This window comes from Chiloscyllium punctatum, chromosome 3, assembly GCF_047496795.1.
Source record: "Chiloscyllium punctatum isolate Juve2018m chromosome 3, sChiPun1.3, whole genome shotgun sequence".
In the NCBI taxonomy this organism is placed as follows: Eukaryota; Metazoa; Chordata; class Chondrichthyes; order Orectolobiformes; family Hemiscylliidae; genus Chiloscyllium; species Chiloscyllium punctatum.
In genome coordinates this window covers 82,797,117-82,806,350 of record NC_092741.1, presented here as the reverse complement: position 1 = coordinate 82,806,350, position 9,234 = coordinate 82,797,117, and positions in this window count along the sequence as shown.

Sequence of the window (9,234 nt, the reverse complement as noted above, 5' to 3'; positions counted from 1 at the left end):
GGGGGTGTTAGCAATTCTGGAAAGTGTGAAAATAGATAAGTCCCCTGGACCAAATGGGATTTATCCTAGGATTCTCTGGGAAACTAAAGAAGAGATTGCAGAGGCTTTGGCTTTGATTTTTATGTCATCATTGTCTACAGGAATAGTGCCAAAAGACTGGAGGATAGTAAGTGTTGTGCCCTTGTTCAAGAAGGGGAGTAGAGACAACCCTGGCAATTATAAACCAGTGAGCTTTATTTTGGTTGTGGGTGAAGTGTTGGAAAGGATTAAAAGAGTGAGGATTTATAATCATCTAGCAAGGAATAATTTGATTAGGGATAGTCAACGTGGTTTTGTGAAGGGCAGATCATGCCTCACAAACCTTAATGAGTTCTTTGAGAAGGTGAGGGTAAAGGGTTGATATGGTGTACATGGATTTCAGTAAAGCGTTTGATAAGATTCCCCATGGTAGGCTATTGCAGAAAATACCAAGGTATGGGATTGAGGATAATTTAGCGGGTTGGATCAGAAATTGGCTCGCTGAAAGAAGAGAGAGGGTGGTGGTTGATGGGAAATGTTCATCCTGGAGTTCAGTTACTGGTGGTGTACTGCAAGGATCTGTTTTGGGTCCACTATTGTTTGTCATTTTTATAAATGACCTGGATGAGGGCATACAAGGATGGGTTAGTAAATTTACAGATGACACTAAAGTCGTTAGAGTTGTGGACAATGCAGAAGGATGTTGCAGATTACAGAGATAAGCTGCAGAGTTGGGCTGAGAGGTGGCAAATGGAAGTTAATATGGAAAAGTGTGAGGTGATTCACTTTGGAAGGAGTAACAGGAATACAGAGTCCTGGACTAATGGTAAGACTCTTGGTAGTGTGGATGAGTAGAGAGATCTTGGTGTCCATGTGCATAGATCCCTGAAGGTTGCCACCCAGATTGATAGGGTTGTTAAGAAGGCATACAGTGTGTTAGCTTTTATTAGAAGAGGGATTGAGTTTCAGAGTCATGAAGTCGTGTTACAGCTGTAGAAAAATCTGGTGCGATCGCCCTTGGAGAATTGCGTCCAAATTTGGTCGCCGCATTATAGGAAGGATGTGTGAGCATTGGAAAGTGTGCAGAGGAGATTTACCAGGATGTTGTCTGGTATAGAGGGAAGATCTTATGAGGAAAGGTTGAGGGAGTTGGCACCATTTTTGTTTGAGAGAAGCAGATTAAGAGATGACTTAATAGAGACATACAAGATTATCAGAGGATTAGATAGGGTTGACAGTGAGAGGATGGTGATGGTTAGCACAAGGGATCATAGCTTTAAATTGACAGGTGATAGATATAGGACAGATGGAATTCTCTGCCTGCAACAGTAGTAGACTCACCAACTTTAAGGGCATTTAAATGGTCATTGGACAAACATATGGATGATAATGGAATGGTGTAAGTTAGATGGGCTTCAAATCAGTTTCACAGTTTGGCGCAACATCGAGGGCCAAAGGGCTTGTACTGCGCTGTATTGTTCTATGTTCTATGTTCTTCCTTCACATTTTTCCAGGATAAGAAAGACTTTATTTTTTGAGCTATATACCAAATGTGCCCAACATGTCAATTATACAGGTGCCTACAGTTTTCAAAATAATTGAGAATCTTTCTTGACTCCAGAAAGTTTGATTCCACTTTTCAGATTCTATGTTATAATCGTAAACACAAGCTGAAGATCTAGTTGGTGCAATATTTTGCCACTTTATGCCCATGTTTTGTTGGCTATGAGTGCCATTTCAATTCCAAATGGTCATCCAGGGCATGCATAAGCACGGTTGGCCATCTTTGCTAGGACGCTTGTGCGGGTGCAATGGAATGGAAGCCCTCCCACCTCAACCACTATTTAAAATAATCTTCAACTATCTTCAGGGTAGTTTCTAATTGACTTCTACTGGATATTGCCTTATTTGTAGAAATAGTTTATGGTTTGGATTGGTTTTAAAGCTGCTACAGTCGGCGGGCATATAGGCCTTGGTTTTCATTTCAAGGATTCTGCTCAGATCACTGGTTCCCTGTCAGGAAGTGATCAAGTGATCTGAGCAGAAGTCTTTCTATTCCTTTTGGCCTGCAGTATGAAAGGGAACATCAACAAAAGCAGTACAAAGGAAAACTAACTGCTAAAGCAGCAAAACATGACATAGAAATTGATAAAGAGAAAATATGATGGGTAAACTAGCAAAACATCTGAAAATAAATTGCAAAACATTCCATTGGAATGTAAGGGCAAAGAGACGAGCAAAAGTGACTATGAATCCCTCAGAGGCAGAGATGCAGAAATTGCAAAGGGAAATAATGATATGAGAGAAACACTGCACAAATACTTCAGTCTTTATCTTTTTCTCATTAAGTCCGAGTTTCAAGAAGATTTTTGGAAAGCTTCTCACCATCCAGACATGGGTTCTCCTGCTGTATCTTACCAAACTTGCTGCATTAATTCCTACCCTATCCGTACTGGATCCATCGTGGTTGATGCTAGCCCCATCTTGCTATTCGCTGTTCAGGGAACAATGCGCCACTCAGCAACTATGCATGACATTTAAGCATCTCCACCTCTCCAGGCTCGCAAATACTAGCTGCCAGTGCAGCTTACAATACAAGTCTGTGCTTCAAGAACAGCCTGCCAGTATATTGGAGAGGTGTCTTGGTAGTGAGTGGTTGGCAGGGACCCAGTGTTCCCATCCCTGGTTGAGTATGTGCGTGTCTGGTGCAATGGATCTTGGTGCGCTTGGTGAGCAGTTTGGCCTGAGGCGCCATGGACATCTTTAGAATATGTATTGTCCTGAATCTACCAAGTAATCACTCTGGTTTCTGCAATGAGTTTTCTCAACCTCTAGCTTGTTTGGCAGGTTAGGTAAGATGGGAGGCAGACTATTGATGAAGTGAGTTGTGTTGCCAAAAAGGGATTTAACAAGTAATAATCCCCCTTTAAATGGCAATTCACCACTGTTCCCATGAGAAATTCACAATTTCCACTTGTGAAAAACGTTAAAGAAGGAACGAGATGTTCCTGACATTGAGCTGGGCCTCATGGGAATTCTTGTCAAATTCTGTCATATATCTAGGTATTGCCCACATCACTCAGACCCCTATAAGATTCTGTCCCTTGTATCTACCTTCACAACAGAAGACACAAACAATACTCTGGAAGAAATGAGAAATGGCACAGAATTTCATCTTTGAGATAGGAACTCTAAGTTGGTTCATTTTCTAAGATGTGAAGGTACCACTTGACTGACAGTGCCTGCCTGCATAGTTTTCAAAGTGGGTTAGTAGAGACTGACTGAAGCTGGGCCATTACCTCCTGAAGTGGGCCCGAGGTGGAAACAGAGGTCTTCGAAAGCTGAGGCTGGGAGGTTAGATGCCTTGCTCCAATCTGGGACATGAACCCAGCTCTATGAATGATTGTTAGGCATCCTAGCCTTCACCTCTGAACCCCTCCTTGTAACTCTACTTGAAAAGCATTATCGTTAAATCCTTTATGCAGTCTCTTTGTAGTCTCCTCTCAATTTATAATCCCACCTAACTTTGTATCATTAGCAAATGTGTATGCATGATACTGAAGTGCCTGATATATGTTACTGATATAGAATATAAACAATCCAAGGACTGATCTTGAAATGAGCTGTTTATACAACAGTCAATCAAAATAAGGTTTACAGTCCCTTTGACAGGTTTACTAACGATATCTGCTGAGCTGTTACCTTAATAGCACAGGGTTTGATAAGACCTTGGGCTGAAATCCCTCAGCCGATGAAGGACGTGGGCAGTGGCGAGTCAGTTGGGAAAATATGGACATGATTGGAAAAATGAGATTCTCGACATTAATGAAGAAGAAAATCTGATTTTGTACCCAAGGTTTGAGCACCGAGATGAAAAGCTAAGTTGTGAACATCAAAAGGCCCATTTACATGGGCTCACTTTTTAGTTATACCTATTCATGGCTCATTTACATGCAGTTTTCCATTCTTCCACGTGGGAAAGAGGAACCAGATGGTGCCGATTCCTGATATAAAAATCAGAGTGTATACCTGGTGCCTCCAACTTGCTACTTGTTAATCCCGGTCTCCACCTTGCCCAATATTTACCAACATCTCAGGAATGCACACTGGGTAGGGACCACCTGCATCCTTATCAAAGGAGGTTGGCATTGGACATGTGCCAACTTCAACACATCCTCATGGCATTTCACTGACTCACTTAGAATAAAGCTGTGACACACCAACGCCTTGTATTTTCATACCACTGCCAGGCCAGTTACGTGCAGGGATTAGCACCTACCAAAAGGAAAGAAACAGTAAAACTTGCAAATGGCATACTCTGGTCAGACTTGAATTATATACCTCAGAACAGTGTTCCAATACAACCAGCATTTTCATTTCCAAGTACAATTGTTTTTTCACACGTTTTTGAACTAATGGATTAGAGTATCTTAGGGATTTTAGCTTGTTCTCTGAGCACCCACTCACTTTGCTCACAGCATCACTGCCTTGTCTTGCCTTTTCGCACTGTGCCACATATTTCAGAACTTACAGGTTCACTGTACTTCTGCCGTGCCAAGCCTGAGAGTGCAGACACAGAGCCTGGCAGCTTTTCAAAACAAAAATTACCCTGACCTTCTGGTCACCTGCCATTTCAATGCACCAGCCTGTTTCCTGGCCAACAAAGCTCAGAATAAGCTGGAAGAACAACACCTCATTTACCACTTAGGAACTCTGCAGCCTTCAAGGGTCAATATTGAGTTCAATAATTTTAAGGCTTGAGCACCTTCTGCCATCTCCTTATCCCAAGCCCCTACACACCAAACCATGTCATCACATTGACCGCTACCACTAACCCAATGCAACCCATTGTCAGCAACTAATGGTCACCATTAGAGGTTCTTCATTCTCCTGGCTTGACCTTAACCTATTCCTTTGTCTGACGAACTGCTATTCTCTCTATCTAGGCTTCATCTTCACCTATCATTTACTGTTAACCCCTTCCCTCACACCTTCTCTAGCATATGTACCAACCTCTTCCCACTTACAATCAGTTCTGAACATGGGTCACTGGACCCAAAACATTAACTCTGCATTCTCACCACAGAGGCTGCTAGACCTGCTGAGATTTTCCAACTATTTCTGATTTTTAAATTTGATTCCCTACAGTGCGGAAACAGGCCCTTCGGCCCAACCAGTCCACACCGACTCATTTCCTTCTGACTAATGCACCTAACACTATGGGCACTTTAGTATGGCCAATTCACCTGACTTGCACATCTTTGGACTGGGGGAGGAAACTGGAGGAAACCCGCACAGACAGGGGGAGAATGAGCAAACTCCACACAGACAGTCACTGGACACTGGAATCGAACCTGGGACCCTGGTGCGGAGCAGGTAACGGCTGTCTGATGGTGTTTTTTTTAAGTCGCAGTATAGTCCAGTTATTGTTTTTTTTAACGGCTAAAATTTAAAGTTTTTTTCTTTAAGCGCCTAGCGGACCCGGAAGCTGGTGTCGCGCTAGCTTACCTGGGAAGGGTTTCTTTTCTCTATAAAAGCGCGCAGGCGAGGAACCCGAGGCACGACAGGGGTAGAGCCTCCCACCCGCCCTCCTCCTCTAACCTAATAATAAGATCTGTTGTGATAAGCAGGTAAGTGCTGCATTTTGCTTGTTTGTTTCTTTAGATCTAGTTTTTAAAGTTTACCTTTTAGAGGGATGGCAGCGAAGGCAGTGCAATGTTCCTCTTGCAACATGTATGAGGTGAGGGAAGCCATTAGCGTCCCTCCTGATTACACTTGCAAGAAGTGCACCCATCTCCAGCTCCTCCAAGACCGTGTTAGGGAACTGGAGCTGGAGTTGGATGAACTGCGGATCATTCGGGAGGCAGAGGTGGTCATAGATCAGAGCTTTAGGGAAGTAGTTACTCCTAAAGTTATAGAGAGATGGGTGACATTGAGGGGGAGTGGGAGGAAGCGGCCAGTGCAGGGACCCCCTGCGGTCATTCCCCTCAAGAACAAATATACCGTTTTGGATACTTGTGGGGGGAATGACTTACCAGGGGTAAGCAACGAGGTTCAGGCCTCTGGCACGGAGCCTGTCCCCGTTGCTCAGAAGGGAAGGGCGGAGAAAGGTAGAGCGATAGTTATTGGGGACTCAATAGTGAGGGGCACAGATAGGCGGTTTTGCGAGGCCGACAGAGACTCACGATTGGTATGTTGCCTCCCAGGTGCAAGGGTACGTGATGTTTCTGATCGTGTTTTCCGGGTCCTTAAGGGGGAGGGGGAGTAGCCCCAGATTGTGGTCCACGTTGGCACCAATGACATAGGTAGGAAGAGGGGTGAGGATGTTAGACAGGCTTTCAGGGAGCTAGGTTGGAAGCTCAGAGCTAGAACGAACAGAGTTGTTGTCTCTGGTTTGTTACCCGTGCCATGTGATAGAGAGTCGAGGAATAGGGAGAGAGAAGAGTTAAATGCATAGCTACAGGGATGGTGCAGGAGGGAGGTATTCCAGTTTCTGGACAACTGGGATTCTTTCTGGGGAAGGTGGGACCTCTATAAACAGGATGGTCTACACCTGAACCTGAGAGGCACCAGTATCCTTGGGGGGACGTTTGCTAGTGCTCTTTGGGAGGGTTTAAACTAACTCTGCAGGGGCATGGGAACCTGGACTGTAGCTTTAGGGTACAGGACCTTGAGTGTAGGGAGGTTAGGAACATGGCATCGATCTCGAAGGAGAGTGCCTGTAAACAGGAAGGTGGCTTGAAGTGTGCATACTTCAATGCCAGAAGTATAAGAAATAAGGTAGGTGAGCTTGCAGCATGGGTTGGTACCTGGGACTTCGATGTTGTGGCCATTACAGAGATGTGGGTAGACCAGGGTTGCAGGTTCCAGGGTTTAAATGTTTTAGTAGGGTCAGAGATGGGGGTAAAAGAGGGGGAGGTGTGGCATTGCTTGTCAAGGATAGTATTACAGCAGTAGAAAGGGTGATGGAGGAAGACTTGCCATCTGAGGTAGTTTGGGTGGAGGTTAGAAATAGGAAAGGTGAGGTCACCCTGTTAGGAGTTTTCTACAGGCCTCCTAATAGTCCGAGAGAAGTAGAAGAAAGTATTGCGAGGATGATTCAGGAGAAGAGTGAAAGTAGCAGGGTGGTTGTTATGGGGGACTCTAACTTCCCGATATTGACTGGGAAAGCTATAGCTCGAGTTTGTTAGATGGGTCGGTGTTTGTCCAATGTGTGCAGGAGGGTTTCCTGACACAATATGTAGACAGGCCAACAAGAGGTGAGGCTATACTGGATTTGGTTCTAGGTAATGAACCAGGCCAGGTGTTAGACTTGGAGGTAGGTGAGCACTTCGGGGGCAGTGACCACAACTCGGTGACGTTTACTCTAGTGATGGAGAGGGATAAGTGTGCACTGCAGGGCAACAGTTATAGCTGGGGGCAGGGAAATTATGATGCGGTGAGGCATGACTTAGGATGTGTGGATTGGAAAAATAGGCTTCAAGGGAAGAACACAAATGATATGTGGAGATTGTTCAAGGAACAGCTAATGGGTGTCCTTGATAAATATGTACCAGTCAGGCAGGGAGTAAAGGGTCTAGTGAGGGAGCCGTGGTTTAATAAGGAATTGGAATCCCTTGTGAAAGGGAAGAGGGCGGCTTATGTAAAGATGAGGCATGAAGGTTCAGTTGGGGCGATTGAGAGTTATAAGGTAGCCAGAAAGGATCTAAAGAGAGAGCTAAGAGCAGCGAGAAGGGGACATGAAAAGTCCTTAGTTGGTAGGTTTAGGGAAAACCCAAAGGCTTTCTATAGGTATGTCAGGAATAAAAGGATGACTAGGGTAGGTATCGGTCCAGTCAAGGATAGTAGTGGGAAGTTGTGCGTGGAGGCGGAGGAGATTGGTGAGACACTAAATCAATACTTTTCGTCAGTATTCACTCAGGAACAGGACACTGTTGCTGATGTGAATATTGAGTCACAAGTGATTAGAATGGATGGCATTGAGGTACGTTGGGAAGAGGTTTGGGGAATACTGGAAAGGATGAAAATAGATAAGTCCCCTGGGCCTGATGGCGTTTATCCTAGGATCCTCTGGGAAGCTAGGGAGGAGATAGCGGAGCCATTGGCCTTGATTTTTATGTCGTCGTTGTCTACGGGAATAGTGCCAGAAGACTGGAGGATAGCGAATGTGGTCCCCTTGTTCAAGAAGGGGAGCAGGGATAGCCTGAGTAACTATAGGCCAGTGAGTCTCACTTCTGTTGTGGGCAAAGTCTTAGAGAGAATTGTAAGGGATAGGATTTATGAACATCTGGATAGGAATAATGTGATCAAGAATAGTCAGCATGGTTTTGTGAAGGGCAGGTCGTGCCTCACAAACCTTATTGAGTTCTTTGAGAAGGTGACCAAGGAAGTGGACGAGGGTAAAGCAGTAGATGTGGTGTATATGGATTTTAGCAAGGCATTCGATAAGGTACCCCATGGCAGGCTAATGCAAAAACTATGGAGGCATGGCATTGATGGTGCATTAGAGGTTTGGATTAGGAATTGGCTGGCTGGAAGGAGACAGAGGGTAGTAGTTGATGGTATAGGTTCATCTTGGAGTGCAGTTACTAGCGGTGTTCCACAAGGATCTGTTTTGGGACCATTGCTGTTTGTCATTTTTATAAATGACCTGGACGAGGGGCTTGAAGGCTGGATGAGCAAGTTTGCAGATGACACGAAAGTCGGTGGAGTTGTGGACAGCAAAGAAGGATGTGGCAGGTTACAGCGGGATATAGATGAGTTGCAGAGCTGGGCAGAAAGGTGGCAAATGGAATTCAATGTAGCTAAGTATGAAGTCATTCACTTTGATAGGAGTAACAAGAAGATGGATTACTGGGCTAATGGTAGGCTACTTGGTAGTGTGGATGAGCAGAGGGATCTTGGTGTCCATGTACACAGATCTCTGAAAGTTGCCACCCAGGTAAATAATGCTGTGAAGAAGGCATATGGTGTACTGGGCTTTATTGGTAGAGGAATTGAGTTCCGGAGTCCTGAGGTCATGTTGCAGTTGTATAAGACTCTGGTGCGGCCTCATCTGGAGTATTGTGTGCAGTTTTGGTCACCATACTATAGGAAGGATGTGGAGGCACTGGAACGAGTGCAGAGGAGGTTTACCAGGATGTTGCCTGGCATGGTAGGAAGATCGTATGAGGAAAGGCTGAGGCACTTGGGGCTTTTCTCATTGGAGAAAAGAAG